This window comes from Passer domesticus, unplaced genomic scaffold (genome assembly GCF_036417665.1).
Source record: "Passer domesticus isolate bPasDom1 unplaced genomic scaffold, bPasDom1.hap1 HAP1_SCAFFOLD_58, whole genome shotgun sequence".
NCBI lineage: Eukaryota > Metazoa > Chordata > Aves > Passeriformes > Passeridae > Passer > Passer domesticus.
In genome coordinates this window covers 33,616-53,663 of record NW_026990164.1, presented here as the reverse complement: position 1 = coordinate 53,663, position 20,048 = coordinate 33,616, and the positions used below count along the sequence as shown (strand labels likewise).

The window sequence follows — 20,048 nt, the reverse complement described above, 5'->3', positions numbered from 1 at the left end:
TGGTGATGGCCCATCAATTAGGTCCTATCAAGTGTGTGTTAATTAGGGAGGAGCTTTGTTTTGCCTGCTGACATTGCTGGTCAGGCTGTGTCCCTGGAGATACTCTTGATGGCTTCCCTCTTTTCCTGGCCATGGCACTGGAGGAGGTGTGGGCCCAGATGATCCCACGGAAGGAAATGTCCCTCAGCCCAGGGACGCTCAGCATGGGCTGCCCCATCCCCTCGGGGCCCCACCGCTGGTCGCAGCAGCCCCTGCCTGGCTCCTGCCTGCCCACACCATGCCCATCCCCAGCTGCCCCTGGGCACAGAGCTCAGCCAGTGCTGGTGCCAGGTGGCCTTTGCTGCTACTGCCATCAGAGACTGGGGTGACAGCTCCATCTCTTTATTGAAAGGGAAGAGGTGATTTTGGAAGCTCTCCAAGAGTGCTAACTTGAGCACTTCTAAATCCTGTTCTAGGGCTGCCCACCTTCAGCCCTGCATGGAGTGCTGGGCCTGTCGCCTCCAAGCACCACAGGGGTTGGAGGGGCAAATATACACTCATCAGACTCATAATCGGACTCAGAACTGCTGCTATTGCTCTTTTGGCTGTAGAGGTCTCGTGACCAGCCACCAGCTTTCAGCTTTTCTTCAAGGTGGTGCCTGTGAAGAGAGGAGGTGGCTGAGGCCCCAGCTGCCAGTGGCACACAGGGACCCTCGTGCACAGCAGGGCCCAGAGCTGGCAAGGCTCCCCAGCACGGCTGGAGCTGCTGGCACAGCTGGGCCCAGCTGGACAGCTGCCCCTCAAGGCCCCAGCCAGCAGGGCACAGCTCTGGGCAGGGTCCCTGGCCAGGAGCGGGCCCCAGAGCGCCTCTGCCTTTCAAGGGCAACCTCGGCCCTGCTCTTTCTCCTCCCCACCTCCCTCTGCCTCTGCCCCGTTCCCCTGGGGCTGCTCTTGGTCAGGCAGCCTCAGTGGAAGCCAGCCCTGGCTGCTGCCCCAGAGGGCTCCCCAGGACAAGCCCCAGCAATTGAGAGGCCAATGGAAGCACTGGGCAGCAGCAGAACCCTCAGCAGAGTTCTTTGGAAAATCATGGACTGGCCACAACTCCACTGCAGACTCTCTGGGAATGTTCCCTGACTATGAGCAGCCTTTAAAGGAAGCTGTTTGAGGTGGAGAATCGCAAAACACTCACCATTTTCTCGTCCAGCAATACCAGATTCCTGCCCAGCACATCATCAGGCACAGTGCCGCACCAGCCACAATGGCCATCAACTTAATCAAACAAGGTGTTCCCCAGCAGAAAACTCTTCTCATGCTTTTCCAGATGATGTCAGAATGTGTTGAGGTGCTGGCTGCATCTGTTGGAGCAATGGGGAGCGTGAGCCCGTGCTGTGCTGCACTGCTGAGCTGGCAGCACTGTGGTTACGGGCAGGACGTTCTCACTCCCTGTTTCCCCCAGAGCTGGGGCCTGCAGGCACCTTGCTGCCCCTTGGCACAGGCCTGCTCAGTACCCAAACCCCCTGAGCCTGCATGCCATAATTCCTCTATGCTGTGCCCTTCTGCTCCAGGCAACACTTGTCAAAGACATGGATAAGGAGAATGGCCAGGGTTTTGGAGCTGCTCCAGGGCCCTCTCTCCTGCACAGAGCAGCCCCTCCAGATGTGCACAGAGACTGGGAAATTGCAGGGGATCTTAGGGTGTGCATGGCCTGTGGTGCATGGATGCCTTCCCGCTGTGCCGGGCATGGCGTGTCCAGATGTGCAGCCAATGCCCCCGGCTGCTGAATCCCAGGGGAAGCATGAGGGAAATGCACCCACCACGCTGGCTGTCCACATCACTCAGGAGTTTTTTCAGATATTTGGATTCCTCCAGGGATGTACAAGCTCCTGTAGGTTTCTTCTTCCGTCTTGGAGGACCTTAAGAGTAATATTTCCGTTTCCCAGGAATGGATCCCACAAAAGCAGAGATCAGCCTGTGGGGTCAGCAGGGACACACTACTCACCCCTGCCATGGGAGCTGGGCTTGCATGCAACATCCACCAAAGGACCTGGGAAAGTCCTCCCTGCAGACACACCTGTAACTCAACAGCCACAGAAGCTTCTGCCATCTCTGCTGATCTGCACGGGCACCGCTGAGCCGCAGGAGCGGTGAGGGGATTGCGCAGGGCGAGGGCACACACCTGCATGGTTCTGTGCTGGCACCTGCAGCGATGGCCCCCTGGCCCAGCTTTGGGCTCTGAGCTGGCAGCTCTCCCAGGGGAAAAGCCTTGACCTACCCTCAGCATCTCCCAGAGCCTCAGTCCTGGATGTGGGTTGGGAAGCTGCACCACCTTCACCAGCAGGTTCAGCTGCAAAGAAAGGCAGGACAGAAGAGCTCCTGTGGCACTGCAGGAGATCCTCAGGCTGCCCACAAGGCTCAGCCCCGGGGCACAGCCCTGGGCCCGGCCCCTTCCCTCTCTGCTCTTCTCTGTGGCTGCACAGAGCACATGGAAGGACACACTGGCATTGCACACGGGAGGAAGATGGACAGCTAAATGCTCCTTCCTCCCACTGACAGTGATCCTGTGGGATCCCTCAGGGCTCCAGAAGGGAGCAGAGCAAATTTTCCATATTCCATCAACGTTCAGAGGAACTTAAGTGAAAGGGCAAATGTATGAGCTCTTGACACCTGGTCACTGTGTATTCTCTCAGGAAAGGTACATTGAGCACTTGCCTCCAGGATTTCCCATGAGTCTCAAGCCATAATCCAGCAGGTTTCCCAGATAATCCATGTCTTGATCCCAACCTAGAAGTTTGCAAAGATCAGAACCATTTCCATGATGTGCTGGGATCCCCTTCTGCCTCAGGGAACTGGGCACTGCATATAGGTCAGGTAAGGCCATGGGAGCCAGATGTGAATGGACAAGGCCAAAGCTGCTCAGGGGCCTGGGGAGCTCTGGGCAGGCTCATGGTCAATCCCTATCCTCTTTGCAGACCCTGAGCAACATCCCTGGAGAGGTGCCTGGAGCAGCCCAGGGCCTGTGGGGGTTCTCTTAGTTGCACAAGGAAAATCCTCCTTGAATCCCTGGGGAGAACTGCAGCAGGCAGTGCTGCAAGTATCCCTCGCAAACTCCCTCCTGCCTCTCCTCCCAGCCGCCCTTCCTCCATCTGCTGGGACAGCTCCCACAGCCCAAAGGGACCCAGCCAGGCCCACTAAGGACACGCTGGATTCTTGCTCTGCCCCTCTGTCCTTTCCCCACCATGGGCAACCCATGCAGTCACTGCCAGGTTTCGGGACATGTCTCCCACACAGGGACCCCAGCAGGACTGCTCAGTACCTGAGTGCCCTGAGCCTGCTCGGGATAATTCCCCTGGGTTGTGCCCTCAATTCCAGGCAGCAGAGAGAGCAGCTCAAGTCTCAGCAGGGCTCAGGCCCAGACGCACAGCAATTACCTCCTGTGACTGTGCCTGGCATCGCCTCCAGTCCTACAGCAGAGGCTGGCATGGAACCACTGCTTCCTTCGGGAAACACCGCCTTTTGCCCAGCCTCTCCATCCACTTCTGGAGAAAGGAAGAGGGACGGCTGGATCAGGTGGGGCTGTTCCCCACTGGGGAGGTGGCATCTTCAGCAGCCAGTACTTGTGAAAGTCATGGTTAAGGATCAGGAATCCACACAATTTTCTGGGTAGGCCAGGGTCCACTTTCATGATAACACCCGCCCTTAGTGATCATCCTGGAGACTATGAAATTTCAGGGGATCTCAGGCCCGTGGTGCAGTTTGGGCTGCCTGTCAGCTGATGCCAAATGCCTTCCTGCAGGGGCTGGGCACAAGCTGCAGCCAGGCCAGGCTGGGAAACAGCCCTGCGGGGCGTGAAAGCAGCAGTGGGGCAGAGAGGCTGCCATGGATCCCTTCCCGCTGTGCCGGGCACGGTGTGTCCAGATGTGCAGCCAAAGGCCCTGACTGCTGAGACCCAGGGGAAGCATGAGGGAAATGCACCCACCTTGTTCGGTTTGCAGTATTTCTTTCACCATTTGTCCCGTGATTTTGAGTGGCTCATGGGGTTTCTTGTGACCTGTAGCTTTGTTCTTTCGCCTCGGAGGACCTTAGAGCAACGGAGTTCCATTTCCCAGGAATGGATCCCACAAAAGCAGGGATCAGCCTGTGGGGTCAGCAGGGACACACTACTCACCCCTGCCATGGGAGCTGGGCTTGCGTGCAACATCCACCAAAGGACCTGGGAAAGTCCTCCCTGCAGACACACCTGTAACACAACAGCCACAGAAGCTTCTGCCATTTCTGCTGATCTGCACGGGCACCACTGAGCCGCAGGAGCTGTGAGGGGATCGCGCAGGGCGAGGGCACACACGTGCATGGTTCTGTGCTGGCACCTGCAGCACTGTCAGGATATTGTTAAGAAAGGCACAGGGACAACTTGCCTCCAGCATTCTTCAAGAGTCTTAAGCCATCATCCAGCAGGGCATCCAAATAGTGCAATTTGCCATCCCGATCTAGAAGGGAGCACAGATCAGAACCATTTCCCTGGTGTGTTGTGGCCCCCTCTGCCTCAGATAACAGGGCACTGCAAGTGGGTTGGGTAAGGTTGTGGGAGCCAGATGTGAATGGACGTGGCCAAAGCTGCACAGGGGCCTCGGGAGCTCTGGGCAGGCTCCTGGCCAATTCCCATCCTCTCTGCAGGCCCTGTGTAACATCCCTGGTGAGGTGGCTGGAGCAGCCCAGGGTGCATTTGGGCTCTCCCACTCCCAGAGCTAAAACTCTTGCTAAAGCACTAGTGAAAAAATGCAGCAGGCACTACCACAATCATCCCTCCCTCCCTCCCTCCCTCCCTCCCTCCCTCCCTCCCTCCCTCCCTCCCTCCCTCCCTCCCTCCCTCCCTCCCTCCCTCCCTCCCTCCCTCCCTCCCTCCCTCCCTCCCTCCCCCCTCTCTCCCTCCCTTCCTAATTTCTTCTCTCCCTCTATTCCTCTTCCCCCTGAAATTCCTCCCCGAATGGAAAGGACATAAGCAGGCCCCTCAGGACACACTGGAGCCTTCCTGTCCTGCTCTGTCAATTCCCCACCATGGGAATGCAGTCGCTCCTAGGTTTCAGGATCTGCCTCCTACGCAGGGACCCCAGCAGGACTGCTCAGTACCGAGTGCCCTGAGCCTGCTTGGGATAATTCCCTTGGGCTGTGCCAGTCTTGTCTGGGCTGTGCCCGCACTGCCAGGCAGCAGGGAGGGCAGCTCAAACCGTAGCAGGTCTCAAGTCCAGAGGCACAGCAATTACCTCCCATGCCTGTGCCTGGCATCGCCTCTCTTCCTGCAGCCGAGGCTGGCATGGAGCCAGTGCTTCCTTCGGGAAACGCCGCCTTCTGTACAGCCTCTCCATCCACTTGTGGAGAAAGGAAAAGCAACAGCTCATCAGGTAAGACTGATCCCCACTGGAGAGGCGGCATCTTCAAGAGGCAATTCTTGTAAAAGACATATACATCCTAGGTAGGACAGGGCCCACTTTCATCAAAACACCTGCCATTAGTGATCAGTCTGGAGACTGCAAAATCGCAGGGGCTCTCAGGGTGGGCATGGCCTGTGGTGCAGTTTGGGCTGCCTGTCAGCTGATGCCAAATGCCTTCCTGAAGAGGCTGGGCAGAAGCTGCAGCCAGGCCAGGCTGGGAAGCAGCCCTGCAGGGCGTGAAAGCAGCAGCAGGGCAGAGAGGCTGCCATGGATCCCTTCCCACTGTGCCAGGCACGGCGTGTCCAGATGTGCAGCCAAAACCCCGGCTGCTGACTCCCAGGGGAAGCATGAGGGAAATGTATCCACCATGGCATCATTCCAGATCACTCGGCATCTTCTCCATGTGTTTGGATGCCTCCAGGGACTTACTGTTCCTCCTGGGTTTGTTCTCCATTCTCAGGGGACCTTACGAGGAATATTTCTATTTCCTTGGAACAGATCCCACAAAAGCAGGGCTCAGCCTGTGGGGTCAGCAGGGACACACTACTCACCCCTGCCATGGGAGCCAGGCTTCTCTGTAGGAATCAGCAAAGGAGCTGGAGAAGTCCTCCCTGCAGACACACCTGTAACTCAACAGCCACAGAAGCTTCTGCCATCTCTGCTGATCTGCACGGGCACCACTGAGCCGCAGGAGCGGTGAGGGGATCGTGCAGGGCGCGGGCACACACGTGCATGGTTCTGTGCTGGCACCTGCAGCGATGCCTCCCTGGCCCAGCTTTGGGCTCTGAGCTGGCAGCTCTCCCAGGGGGAAAGGCCTTGACCTACCCTCAGCATCTCCCAAAGGCTCTGTCCTGTACGTGGGTTGGGAAGCTGCACCACCTTCACCAGCAGGTTCAGCTGCAAAGAAAGGCAGGACAGAAGAGCTCCTGTGGCACTGCAGGAGATCCTCGGGCTGCCCACAAGGCTCAGCCCCAGGGCACAGCCCTGGGCCCGACCCCTTCCCTCTCTGCTCTTCTCTGTGGCTGCACAGAGCACATGGAAGGACACACTGGCATTGCACACAGGAGGAAGACTGACAACTAAATGCTCCTTCCTCCCACTGACAGTGATCCTGTGGGATCCCTCAGGGCTCCAGAAGGGAGCAGAGCAAATTTTTCAGCCTTTCAACCCTAACAGAACCTTAAGGAAAGTGGCATGAATGAGCTCCTGCCACATTGACACTGATTATTCTATCAGATAAAACAGAAATTCAGAACTTGCCTCCAGCATTTTCCAAGATCTTTAAAGTGTCATTCACCAGTACTTGCAAATAATTTATGTTGCCATCCAAATCTAGAGGGAGCAGAGATCATAACTATTTCCATGCTGAGTTTTATCCTCTTCTGCCTCAGGGAGCTGGGTACAGGAAATGGGAAAGGAAAGGCCATGGGAGCCAGTTGTGAATGGACATGGCCAAAGCTGCACAGGGGCCTGGGGAGCTCTGGGCAGGCTCCTGGCCACTCTCCACCCTCTTTCCCTGCCCTGTGTAACATTCTGGGAGAGGAAAGGGAAATGGGGCTGCCCAGGGCCCCTTGGGACCCTCTCCCTCCCACAGAGGAAACCCTCCCTAAAGCCCTGGGCAAAACCATCCCCAGCGCTTCCCAGGGAGCAGGGAGCGTTGTGCCGGGAAAGGGCAGCCAGGCTGCTGGCTCACCTGCTCGTCGCGCTTGCAGCGGAGCAGCCTGGGCAGCCCTGGCAGGCAGGGCCACGGCCAGGAGGAGCAGGAGCAGGAGGCGCAGAGCAAGGGCCATGGTGCCTTGCCCTCTGCCAGTCCCGCAGCTCTTGCTGCCACCGCTGTCCCGACACCGCTGTCCCAATGTCAGCACCGCTGCTGCCACCGCCGCTGCTGCCGCAACAGTTGTGCTCAGGGACTGACTGCTGGGTCCTTGTGCTGCTGTGCAACCACGGGGCTCTGGCACCTCTGGCACCTCTGTGACCTCAGGGCCTGCTGTGACCTCAGCCTGTTGTTACCCCAGAGCCCTTCTGTGACCTCATGGCCTTCGCTGTACCCCCAGAGTGTGCCCCCATCTGTATGAATGGACTGCCCTGATTGTAAATGTTTTGCTTCATCAAAGGGCCATTCACAAAACTTATTTTTCACCTGCTGACATTGCTGGTCAGGCTGTGTCCCTGGAGATGCTCAGTATTCATACAGAATTCACAGAATGACCAGGTTGGAAGAGACCTTCAAGATCATCCACTCCAACCCATGTCCCAACACCACAACTAAACCATGGCACCAAGTGCCACATTCAGTCTTTTTTAAACCCATCCAGGGATGGTGTCTCCACCACCTCCCCTGGCAGGCCATTCCAGAATTTTATCACTCTTTCTGTGGAAAACATTTTCCTAATATCCAACCTACATTTCCCTTGATGCAGCTTGAGACTGTGTCCTCTGGTTCTGTCAGTGCTGTCTGGAGAAAGAAACCAACCCCACCTGACTACAACTACCCTTCAGGGAGCTGTGGAGTGATAAGGTCACTTCGGAGTCTCCTTTTCTCCAGGGTAAACACCCCCAGCTCCCTCAGTCATTCCTCACCAGGGCTTGTGCTCCCAGCCCCTCACCATCCTCGTTGCCCCCTCTGGATGTGCTCGAGCGACTCAATGTCCTTCCCAAACTGATGGCCCAGAACTGGACACAGCACTCGAGGTGCGGCCTCACCAGTGCCAAGAACAGGGACAGAATGACCTCCCTGCTCCTGCTGGCCACACTGTTCCTGACACAGGCCAGGAGCCATTGGCCTCCTTGGCCACCAGGCCACACTGCTGGCTCATGTTCAGCTGGCTGTGACCAGTGCCCCCAGGTCCCTTTCTGCCTGGCCACTGTCCAGCCACACTATCCCCAACCTAGAACACTGCAGGTGCTTCTTGTGGCCAAAGTGCAGCACTGGGCAATTGCACCTACTGAGCTTCATCCCACTGGACTCTGCCCATCCCTCCAACCATTCCAGGTCTGCCTGCAGAGCCCTCCTACCTTCCAACAGATCAACACACTCTCCCAGCATAGTGTTGTCTGCAGATTTGCTAATGAAAGACTCAATCCCCTCATCCATGTTGTCAATAAAACCATTGACCAGAGCTGGCCCCAGCACAGAGCCCGCAGGGACACCACTGGTGACTGGCTGCCAGCTGGGTGCAGCACCGTTCACCAGCCCTCTCTGGGCCAGCCATCCAGTTGGTTCTGAGCCCAGCAAAGAGTGTTCCTCTCCAAGCCCTGGGCTGCAGCTTTTCCAGGAGCGTGCTGTGGAAGACAGTGCAAAGGCCTTTCTGCAGTCCAAATAGACACATCCACAGCCTTTCCTGCATCCACCAGGCAGGTCACTTGCTCGTGAAAGGAGATCAGGTTGGTCGGACACGACCTACCCCTCCTAAACCCCTGCTGGCTGGGTCTGATACCCTGGCCATCCTGTAAGTGCTGTGTGATGGCACTCAGTATAAACTGTTCCATCACCTCAGTGGGTACTGAGGTCTGACTGACTGGCCTATAATTACCAGGATCCTCCTTCCCACCCTTGTTGTACATGGGCGTCACATTGGGAAGCTTCCGGTCATCTGGAACCTCACCAGTGAGCCAGGACTGCTGATAAATGATGGAGAGCGGCTTCAGCAGCTCATCTGCCAGCTCCCTCATCACCCTGGGGTGGATCCCATCTGGCCCGATAGATTTAGGAACATCCAAGCAGCTCAGCAGTTCTCTGGCTGCCTCCTCTTGGCTAACAGGGGGCCCATTCTGCTCCCTGACACCATCTACCAGCCCAGCAGGACACTTGTCCTGAGGACAAGTCATCTTCCTACTAAAGACTGAGGCAAAGAAGGTGTTCAGCGCCTCTGCCTTGTCCTCATCTGCAGTTCCTAAATTCCCTCCCACATCAAACAAAGAACAAAGGTTGGTCTTACCCTTCCTTTTATCGGTGATATATTTGTAAATACATTTTTTTATTATCCCTTACAGAAGTCGCCATTTAAATTTCAAACTGAGCTTTGGCCTCCCTAATTTTTTTTTTCCTACGTGCTCTAGCAGCTCCTTTAAAAACTTCCTGAGAGACTTGACCCTCCTTCCAAAGATGATACATCCTCTTTTTATTCCTAAATTCCTCCAAAACCTCCTTGCCCATCCAGGCTGGGCGTTTGCCTCATTGACTCATCCTTTGACACCCAGGGACAGACTGTTCCTGTGCCCTCAAGATCTCTGGTTTGAAGCATGCCCACCTTTCCTGGAGTCCTTGGTTTTTAAGGGCTGCTTACCAAGGAACTCTCTGAAGAAGTCTCCTAAACAGGCCAAAGTCTGCCCTCTGGAAGTCATGTGTAAAAGTCTTATTGATGTTCCTCCTGTTTTCACAAAATACCAAGAATTCTTCATACATTGGTGTTCCCCTGTCTGAGACATAACATACAACAGACCACTCGTGTTTCCTCAGAAAAACAGCCTTGTTTATTGTCTGGAGTGTTCTTTTATAGCCCATTCAAATCTCCTGGGCCGAGACAGCTCATTGGTCTATCTGTGTGCCCCCAGACTCTGAACCAAGACAATGTCTGCATCCTAGGAGAGTTCCCACTGCATGTGAGCTTCTGTCAGTCAGACACAGAGGCTAGTTCATGGGAGCTGAGCTGGACTGCTTCTTAGAACTTGATTAATGCTGACTACAGATCAGCTTGCAATGCAACAAATTCTATCATTTCATGATCACTGTGCCCCAAGCGGGCTCCAGCCACCACATGTCCCCCCAGCCCACCTCTATCTGCAAACAGCAGATCTAACATAGTCCCTCCCCTGCTGGGCTCGCCCACCTGCTGCAACCAACACTTGTCCTCCACACACTCTACAAATTTCCTGGGCTGCTTTTTTTCTGTTGTATTAAGATCCCAGCAGATGTCTGACAAGTTGAAGTCGCCTACAAGAAGAAGGGCTGATGATCCTGAAACATCCTCTAGCTGTTTATAGAATGAGATGTCCACCACTTCTTCCTGGTTGGGTGGATGATAACAGACTCCCAGTAGGATGTCAGCCTTGTTGGCCTTCCCCCTAATGCTCACCCATAGGCATTCCACTTCATCATCATTAGTTTCAATATCCATGGTGTCCAAAGCCTCTCTAATATAAAAAAAACCCACGTCTCCACCTCTTCTCCCTTTCCTGTCTCTCCTGAAGAGCTTGTAGCCATCCAGTGTAGTGCTCCAGCCATGTGAGGCATGCCACCACGTTTCTGTGATGGCAATGACATCACAGCTCTGCTGCTGGACCATGGCCTCCAGCTCTTGCTGTTTGTTACCCATGCTGTGTGCACTGCTATCCATGCACCTCAGCTGGGCTGCTGATTTCATCCCTAACTCAGGCTTACCACCCTTGGGCCTGCTTCCAGACAGCCCAGCTGCATCCCGTTCCCTCTTCAAACCTAGTTTAAAGCCCTCTCAACAAGTTCTGCAAGCTCATCAGCTAAAAACCTTCTGCCCTGAACAGAGAGATGGAGCCCATCTGGTTCCAGCAGGCCAGGTGCCATCAAAGCTGCGCCATGATCAAAGAATCCAAAATTCTGCCAATGACACCAACCCTTGAGCCACTTGTTGATGATACGAGCTCTCCTATTGCTTTCACCATTTTTCTCAGCCAGCAAAGGGACTGAGGAAAAGACTACCTGTGTCCCTGTTCTATGAACCACTTGTCCCTGTGCCCTAAAGTGCCTTTCAATGGTCCTGACACTCCTCTTCTCAATCTCATCACTGCCAGCCTGGAGTTTCAACAGTGGATAATAATCAGAGGACTGAATGAGCCCAGGAAGTCCCTGAGGAATATCCTGCACCTGGGCCCCAGGGAGGCAGCAGACCTCTCTGTGGGGTGGGTCCGGTTGACATGGGGCCCTCTGTTCCCCTCAGAAGGGAATCACCCACCACGATTACCCTTCTTTCCTTTTTGATGTTAGAGGTGGCAATCCATGTTACAGATTAATCATAATTGGGAGGCTCTCTGGGCAGATAATTTTCTTCTTAATCATTTGGCTGACTCTCTAGATCCAGGGGCTCATACCTATTCTGAAGTGGCCCCTGGCTAGGGGACGGGGGTCGGGAGGAATTTTTATCATAACCTCCCCGTTCAGGGACCATTTCCACTCCCCTTCATCTACAGGTGTCCTTCTCTTGCCTGACAGTGTGCAGCACAGGAGTCCTGTGACTCTTGCTGGGCCTTCCGTAAGGATGGAAGGGCTGAACTCCATCAATCTATTTCCCTTTCACTTTCCCTGATACTCCTTAGTCTTTAAACTTCCTCCCTAAGCTCGGCCACCAGTGAAAGGAGATCATTCACCTGTTCACACCACAGGCAGCTTTTCTCCTCACTGCCCCCTGAAACCACTGCTAAGCTCAAACACTCTGCACAGGAATGGGTCAGGACAGACACATCCTTTTTGGAGGGTTCCATCTAGTTACTTGTACTAACTACAGTTTTCGATTGCGTAAAAACCACTACTACCAGAAACACCAAAACCACCCAACCAACAGAAACACTGCAAACAACACACAGTAAACCTTCCTAACAAGAAAACCTGCAACCCTGCCTGCTTGCCCTGCCTGTGCACACTGCCTCGTGAATTGTCCCTCAGAGACATGCCAGGGCCCTGTTTGCCCACTCCTGTTTGCCACAAACCCTAGAGGCCTCTCTTAATTCGCCCGCTAACCAAGGAGGGAGGAAGCTGCAGCCCATCCCTGCGTAACTCACAGGCGCTTGATGGCTTCCCTCTTTTCCTGGGCATGCCACTGGTGGAGGTCCAGGCCCAGATGGTCACAGGCAAGGAAAGGTCCCTCAGCCCAGGGACGCTCAGCATGGGCTGCCCCATCCTCCCCGGGGACCCGCCACTGGTCACAGCAGCCCCTGCCCGGCTCCTGCCTGCCCACACCGTGGCCATCCCCAGCTGCCCCTGGGCACGGAACTCAGCCAGTGCTGATCCTGGCTGGGCTTTGCTGCTGCTACCACCCGGACACTGGGGTGACAGCTCCATCTCTTTAGTGCAAGAGAAGAGCTGGGCCAAGCCCTGCCCACCTTCAGTAGGGGCCAGAGAGCAGGGCTGGTGCCTTCAGGGGGAGAGGACCTTGTCTGGCTGGAGGCAGCATCTGCACAGCCACAAGCTGTTAAAGCAGCTGGCACAGGGACATCAGGCATGGGCATGGAGATGTGCCATGCAATTAGAGGTCCAGTTCTCCCTTAGGTGTTTGGCGGGACATATGAAGGGAGGAAGATACAACTGTGAAAGAGGCCATGGCAAGAGACACAGGGAACAGAGGCTCTGCTATACCTATCATGCACTGCTTGTGCCCATCCTGCAAGCAGAATATCATTGAGATTCATCAAAGTGGAATCAGGGCACGTGTTCCTGTCTTGCTTTGAACCTCTACAAGATCCGTGGGGAGAGTGAGCCCGTGATGTGCTGCACTGCTGAGCTGGCAGCACGGTGGATACGGGCAGGACGTTCTCTGTTTCCCCCAGAGCTGGGGCCTGCAGGCACCTTGCCGGCCCTTGGCACAGGCTGTGCCAGCCAACAAAGCCCAGCAGGCCGGGAGGAGAGCCTGCTGGGCTTTGTTGTTTCTCAGCCAGCAGGAAGCTGAGAGAAGCCCCTGCTCTGGAACTGAGGCAGTTCTTGCACAAGCAAACAAAGATGGTGACTTGAAAAGATTCCCACTGTGCTCAAGGTTTGCCTCTGAAGACTAAGAGTTGAGCTGGTCAAGAATCCCTGGAAATATCTGGGAAATGGTTTTACGTCACTTGGTTGTGACTAGGTACAAAGTTCCCGTGGGAAAAGATCTTTGCTTAAGCATCAGGCTGGGTGTCTTAGGGTGTCTTAGTTCTTCACAGGATAAAGATTACCACAGAAATGCCATTTTATTTTTTATTGTATAAGTGTAAAAAACTTTCCAGAACTGTAAAACTACTTTAAAAATACAAATGTATTCTGGAAAAAGGGATGAATATTTTGGTGATATGTCTCTACAAAAAATATTTCTAAATATTTCTAAAAATTAAAAGTGAAGAAAAAATAGGTTTGCCTTTTCAGGATTTTAATACTATTTTGTAAAGTCCTTAACTACTACACTACTCGGGAATAAATATTTAGGGATGTCTCTCTACAGTAAATAAATTTTAAAATATTTTTTCAAAAGTCAAATTTCTAAAAATGAAAAACAAAGAAAAATAGTGTCACTTGTTCTCAGGAGCCCCATGCTGCTGCCTGCCCCCGGGCTCCCCCATCCCCTCGGGGCCCCGCCGCTGGGCACAGCAGCCCCTGCCTGGCTCCTGCCTGCCCACACCATGGCCATTCCCAGCTGCCCCTGGGCACGGAGCTCAGCCAGTGCTGCTGCCGGGTGGGCTTTGCTGCTGCTACCTCCAGACACTGGGGTGACAGCTCCATCTCTGTAGTGCAAGAGAAGAAGGGGCCATCGCCTACCCTGGCGGGGCAGCAGGGCTTAACTCCAGTGTTGTTTAGAGGGCAAGGCCAGGGAGCTGAGGGGCAGAGGAAGGGATGTGTTGGTCTCAGGAGGGACTGGAGTGTGCTCAGCTGGGCCTGGGGTCTCCAGAAGGACTTGAGAATTGGCTGGGATGGGATGCAGGGAGATCAAAAAAGGGATGAAGTCATCTTGGGGAGACCCATGGGGAGAGCAGGTGGCAGTGGGATCTACAGGGTAGTAGGAGGTTTCCTTGTAGATGGCTGTTCTTGGGTTCCCTTCACAGAACAGGTGAGAGGGCTGTCCAGGCCCTTATGACGGCCAGAGGAGCAGCTCAAACTGTCTGGGAGTGAGGTGCAGCCACCGTCTTTAAACTCCTGTTCAGAGGTGCTCCTGTGGAGAGAGGAGGTGGCTGAGGCCCCAGCTGCCAGTGGCACACAGGGAGCCTCGTGCACAGCAGGGCCCAGAGCTGGCAAGGCTCCCCAGCACGGCTGGAGCTGCTGGCACAGCTGGGCCCAGCTGGACAGCTGCCCCTCAAGGCCCCGGCCAGCAGGGCACAGCTCTGGGCAGGGTCCCTGGCCAGGAGCGGGCCCCAGAGCGCCTCTGCCTTTCAAGGGCAACCTCGGCCCTGCTCTTTCTCCTCCCCACCTCCCTCTGCCTCTGCCCCGTGCCCCTGGGGCTGCTCTTGGCCAGGCAGACTCAGTGGGAGCCAGCACTGACTGCTGCCCCAGTGGGCCCCCAGGACAAGGCCCAGCAATTGAGAGGCCAATGGAAGCACTGGGCAGCAGCAGAACCCTCAGCAGAGTTATTTGGACAACCATGGACTGGCCACAGCACCAATGCAGCCTCAGTGGGAATGCTTACTGTCTACATTAGACTTTCAAAAGAAACTCTTTCAGGGAAAGATGACCACTCACCATTTCTTCTTCCAGTTACACCAGATTCTGACACAGAACAATATGAGAGTAAGGTCCAACAGAAGCAGGGCTGCCATTAACCCTGCCCAGCAGCCTGTTCCCATATAGAAGACACTTCCGAGGCCTTCCTGGGCATGGGGAAGACGTGTTGTGGTGCTGGCTGCATCTGTGGGAGCAATGGGGAGTGTGAGCCCCTGCTGTGCTGCACTGCTGAGCTGGCAGCACGGTGGATATGGGCAGGACGTTCTCTGTTTCCCCCAGAGCTGGGGCCTGCAGGCACCTTGCCGGCCCTTGGCACAGGCTGTGCCAGCCAACAAAGCCCAGCAGGCCGGGAGGAGAGCCCGGGGGCAGCGCAGCTGCTTGGGCAGTGGCTGCTGCCAGGGACACGGGCCAAAGCCATCCCTGAGCAGCCACTGCCAGCCCTGGCCCTCCCTGCCCCGTGACAGCTCCCCCAGCCCCAGGGGACAGGCTCAGGCCCTGTCAGGACCCAGTGCAGCCCCCGCCCAGTCGGGAGCCAGGGGTGGCTCTGGCCCTGGGCTGGCGGCAGGGCTCCCGCTCGGGGCTGCTCCTGTGCCTTGGGCCTCTGGGCACTCAGGGCCAGCTCCGCAGCAGCTGCAGCGCCAGGGACGTTGCTGCACCAGTCCCGTTTCCCCGGGGCTCTGAACGAGTTCCAGAGGCCTGGAAGCCGAGGCGCCTCCAGCTTTGGCTGCTGCCGGGCCGGGCAAGGGCAGGCCCTGGGGGAAGAGCTGCTGCCACACAGCCCCGGCCAGGGCTGAGCCCGGCACAGCAATTACCTGCTGTGCCTGTGCCCATGTCTGGCATCGCCTTCCTTCCTGCAGCAGGGGCTACCCATGGGGAAATGCTTCCTCCAAGATGTGCCTCCTTCTGCACAGATGTTTGGCCCATCACTTCAGACAGGAAAAAGGACAGTTGGATTAGATGGAAGACTTCCTGATTTGGGTGCCGGCATCTTCAGGATGTCATGCGTGTTAAACATGGGGATAGGTTTCAGAAAATGTCTTGGCTTTCAGGGCAGGGTCAGGGCTCCCCTGTTTCCAAACAGCTGCCATGCCTGAGCCGCAGGAGCGGTGAGGGGATCGCGCAGGGCGAGGGCACACACCTGCATGGTTCTGTGCTGGCACCTGCAGCGATGCCCCCCTGGCCCAGCTTTGGGCTCTGATCTGGCAGCTCTCCCAGGGGAAAGGCCTTGACCTACCCTCAGCATCTCCCAGAGGCTCAGTCCTGGATGTGGGTTGGGAAGCTGCACCACCTTCACCAGCAGGTTCAGCTGCAAAGAAAGGCAGGACAGAAGAGCTCCTGTGGCACTGCAGGAGATCCTCAGGCTGCCCACAAGGCTCAGCCCTGGGGCACAGCCCTGGGCCCAGCCCCTTCCCTCTCTGCTCTTCTCTGTGGCTGCACAGAACACATGGAAGGACACATGGGCATTGCACAGGAGGAAGATGGACAGCTAAATGCTCCTTCCTCCCACTAACAGTGATCCTGTGGGATCCCTCAGGGCTCCAGAAGGGAGCAGAGGAAATTTTCCATATTCCATCAACCTTCAGATGATCTTAAGTGAAAGGGCAAATGTATGAGCTCTTGATACCTGCTCACTGCGTATTCTCTCAGGAAAGGTACATTGAGCACTTGCCTCCAGGATTTCCCATGAGTCTCAAGCCATAATCCAGCAGGTTTCCCAGATAATCCATGTCTTGTTCCCAACCTAGAAGTTTGCAAAGATCAGAACCATTTCCATGATGTGCTGGGATCCCCTTCTGCCTCAGGGAACTGGGCACTGCATATAGGTCAGGTAAGGCCATGGGAGCCAGATGTGAATGGACAAGGCCAAAGCTGCTCAGGGGCCTGGGGAGCTCTGGGCAGGCTCATGGTCAATCCCCATCCTCTTTGCAGGCCCTGTGCAACATCCCTGGAGAGGTGCCTGGAGCAGCCCAGGGCCCGTGGGGGTTCTCTCAGTCGCACAAGGAAAATGCTCCTTGAATCCCTGGGGAGAACTGCAGCAGGCAGTGCTGCAAGTATCCCTCGCAAACTCCCTCCTGCCTCTCCTCCCAGCCACCCTTCCTCCATCTGCCCACGGAACAGCTCCCACAGCCCAAGGGGACCCAGCCAGGCCCTCTCAGGACACGCTGGAGCCTTGCTCTGCCCCTCTGTCCTTTCCCCACCATGGGCACCCCGTGCAGTCACTCCCAGGTTTCAGGACATGTCTCCCATGGAGGGACCCCAGCAGGACTGCTCAGTGCCCTGAGCCTGCTCGGGATAATTCCTCTGGGTTGTGCCCTCACTTCCAGGCAGCAGAGAGAGCAGCTCAAGCCTCAGCAGGGCTCAGGCCCAGAGGCACAGCAATTACCTCCTGGGCCTGTGCCTGGCATCGCCTCCAGTCCTACAGCAGAGGCTGTCATGGAGCCACTGCTTCCTCTGGTAAACGCCGCCTTCTGCCCAGCCTCTCCATCCACTTCTGGAGAAAGGAAGAGGGACGGCTGGATCAGGTGGGGCTGTTCCCCACTGGGGAGGTGGTGCCTTCAGCAGCCAGTACTTGTGAAATTCATGGTTAAGGATCAGGAATCCACACAATTTTCTGGGTAGGCCAGGGTCCACTTTCATGATAACACCCGCCCTTAGTGATCATCCTGGAGACTATGAAATTTCAGGGGATCTCTGGCTCGTGGTGCAGTTTGGGCTCCCTGTCAGCTGATGCCAAATGCCTTCCTGCAGAGGCTGGGCAGAAGCTGCAGCCAGGTCAGCCTGGGAAACAGCCCTGCAGGGCGTGAAAGCAGCAGCGGGGCAGCGAGGCTGCCATGGATCCCTTCCCGCTGTGCCGGGCACGGCGTGTCCAGATGTGCAGCCAAAGGCCCCGGCTGCTGAGTCCCAGGGGAAGCATGAAGGAAATGCACCCACCTTGTCCTCCTCCCTGCAGCAATTCTTTCAGCATTTGCCTCATGTTTTTGGATGGCTCATGGGGTTTCTGGTGTCCTGTAGCTTTGTTCTTTCCCCTCGGAGGACCTTAGAGCAACAGAGTTCCATTTCCCAGGAACGGATCCCAGAAAAGCAGGGCTCAGCCTGTGGGGTCATCAGGGACACACTACTCACCCCTGCCATGGGAGCTGGGCTTTTGTGTAGGAATCAGCAAAGCAGCTAGACAAGTCCTCCCTGCAGACACACCTGGAACACAAGAGCCACAGAAGCTTCTGTCACCTGATTCCTGCCAGGTTCACAACAATTATTCCTTGGTGGCACACTGAGAACATACCTGACGGTGGCTCAGATAGGACCAACACTTTATGCAGCCAAGCTAATGGAGAAGCCTTCCCAGACACCTCATCTAGAAGGGAGCAGAGATCAGACCCATCTCCATGGTGTGCTGGAGTCCCCTTCTGCCTCAGGGAACTGGGCACTGCAAGGGGCTCAGGTAAGTTTGTGGGAGTCGGACGTGAATGGATAAAGCCAAAGCTGCACAGCAGCCTGGGGAGCTCTGGGCTGGCTCCTGGTCACACTCCAGACTCTTTTCAGGCCCTGTGAAACATCCTTGGATGTAGGAATGTAGGAGAGTGCCCCCTAATTACAGAGTGGCAAAGCTAACCTTTATCCCCCAAAAAAGGAATGAAGCCCAGAAGTTTCTCCCAAAGATCAGGTGACAAGCCACCTCAAAGGACCCCAGAGGCTTCAGTAAAAACTCTGGGTCACCTAACTGGATAGAAGCCAAAAAGTCCCGCCTGACCCATCAGGTAGAAAAGGGGAGGACAAAAGAACCAAAGGGCTTTTGTGAAGGTGTTTATACCAGTGGCAGACTGCTGTACCTGCATCGGATTTTTCTGTTTGTTATTTTGCCTTTTATTAAACCTTTTTGTTTCTAACACTGCAGCAGAAGCCATCCTGCTCATTATTTGCCTCCAAAGGTAATAGCTGAGCTATCCTTGGGTGTGCTGGGTTCCCTTTTTGAAGGTTTATAACACCTGGCCCCAGAAAAAAGAACCCAGCACGTGGCGCCCGGACAGTATTTCTCCTATTGAGGAAGATGGTCTAGGGATTTTTTGATTACCTCCATCAAAATAGGACATTTTTACTTGGTATTTGTGTTTTTGAGGGAGCAGGCCTGCACCTGAGTTTTTTGTCCCTTTAAAATAGAAAACCCAGAAGAAGGGATTTGAGATTGAGAGGGAATCTCGAATCAAAGCCTCATACTGGTGAAGAGGAGGCTGTAATCGGAGACGGGACTGGAGCAGCACCGCAGCCTCAGAGGACTCTGTCGCTCAGCTCAGCTGATTTGTCACTGTTGTGACCCAGGACCTGGGAAGAATTTCATACCAAGAAGGACAACTGGAAAACTCTGGTGAGTGCCACCATGGGAAATCGGTTGTCTTTAGCTGAGCAGCATTTTTTTTCATATTTCATTTATAAGTTAGAAATTCAAGATATTCAGTTTGACAACAAACAGCTTAAAAAGCTTGTAAAATGGGTCTTAACAGAGTTCCCAAATTCAGACATGTCTCAGAAACTCGATCCAGACTTCTGGGATTCGGTCGGACTGAAATTACGTAACATGGAAAAGAATAAGAAGTCCAACTTAAAGCTGCGTCCAATATTCAGGACAGTCTTAAAATTTGTAACAATGGAAAGTGCAAAGCAAGCAAAGAATGCACACAAGCAAGCAAAGATCAGGGACAGGGCAGAATGCAGGCAGCAAAAGCAGGACCAGGAGGAGAGGAGAAAGAGGAGTTCTGAGGGGACCCAGAAGCCTTCCCTTAATCCAGTCGAGAACCAGAAACCCCGGAGGAGTGGCCGGGAGGTGGCCAGGCCAGCTGCCCTCCCCCTTCCCCACCCCCGTCCTGGGCGAGAGGGGAGCAGACCAGCCCTGGCCAGGCTCCTCTGCAAACCACATCTTTCACAATCCCTGCCATACCTAAGTCCTCTGTATTCCCTCTGAAAAGCTGCCTTTGGCGCTCGAAATCGGTGAATTTTGGCAGTACAATGGAAAAAAGCCGAGCCGATTGTGTCCACTCTGAGAACAGAGGAGTTCATGGCAGACGCCATGATGGCCCCGGCCCAGCCCCGCCCTTCGTGGGCGTGGCTCACCCTCCTCCTCGGGCTCCCAGCAGTCCCTGCGTGGCTCCTCCCTGAGCTCCTGCCCATCAGAGCAGGGACACGCCCCTTTTGTGGGCGGAGCCTGGGTGGTGTCCCCGCCCCTGCTCCCCGCCCACAGCCCGGGAGGGCACGCCCCCTCCCCGCCGAGCGTGGGAACCGGA

At 55.3% G+C, this 20,048-nt stretch overlaps 3 long non-coding RNA genes across 4 annotated transcripts; all 3 read right to left on the bottom strand.

Moving 5' to 3' along the window:
- Nucleotides 1–340: 340 nt before the first annotated feature.
- Nucleotides 341–2,380, bottom strand: LOC135292950 (uncharacterized). Of its 2 annotated transcripts, XR_010355097.1 has the most exons (5): nucleotides 2,252–2,380; nucleotides 1,979–2,050; nucleotides 1,794–1,892; nucleotides 1,169–1,334; nucleotides 341–638 (listed from the first exon to the last, which is right to left on the bottom strand). It is a non-coding gene; the product is annotated as an uncharacterized LOC135292950 (long non-coding RNA). The 2 variants fall into 2 exon arrangements; XR_010355096.1 differs by lacking the exon at nucleotides 2,252–2,380 and having other exon boundaries at nucleotides 1,979–2,109.
- A 308-nt stretch (nucleotides 2,381–2,688) lies between these two features.
- On the bottom strand, nucleotides 2,689–4,198 carry LOC135292922 (uncharacterized). Its single transcript, XR_010355069.1, has 4 exons — nucleotides 4,145–4,198; nucleotides 3,956–4,057; nucleotides 3,408–3,515; nucleotides 2,689–2,760 (listed from the first exon to the last, which is right to left on the bottom strand). It is a non-coding gene; the product is annotated as an uncharacterized LOC135292922 (long non-coding RNA).
- A 12,198-nt stretch (nucleotides 4,199–16,396) lies between these two features.
- LOC135292925 (uncharacterized) lies at nucleotides 16,397–19,832 on the bottom strand. The gene is made up of 5 exons (XR_010355073.1): nucleotides 19,706–19,832; nucleotides 17,896–17,967; nucleotides 17,704–17,808; nucleotides 17,156–17,263; nucleotides 16,397–16,513 (listed from the first exon to the last, which is right to left on the bottom strand). It is a non-coding gene; the product is annotated as an uncharacterized LOC135292925 (long non-coding RNA).
- Nucleotides 19,833–20,048: the final 216 nt, after the last annotated feature.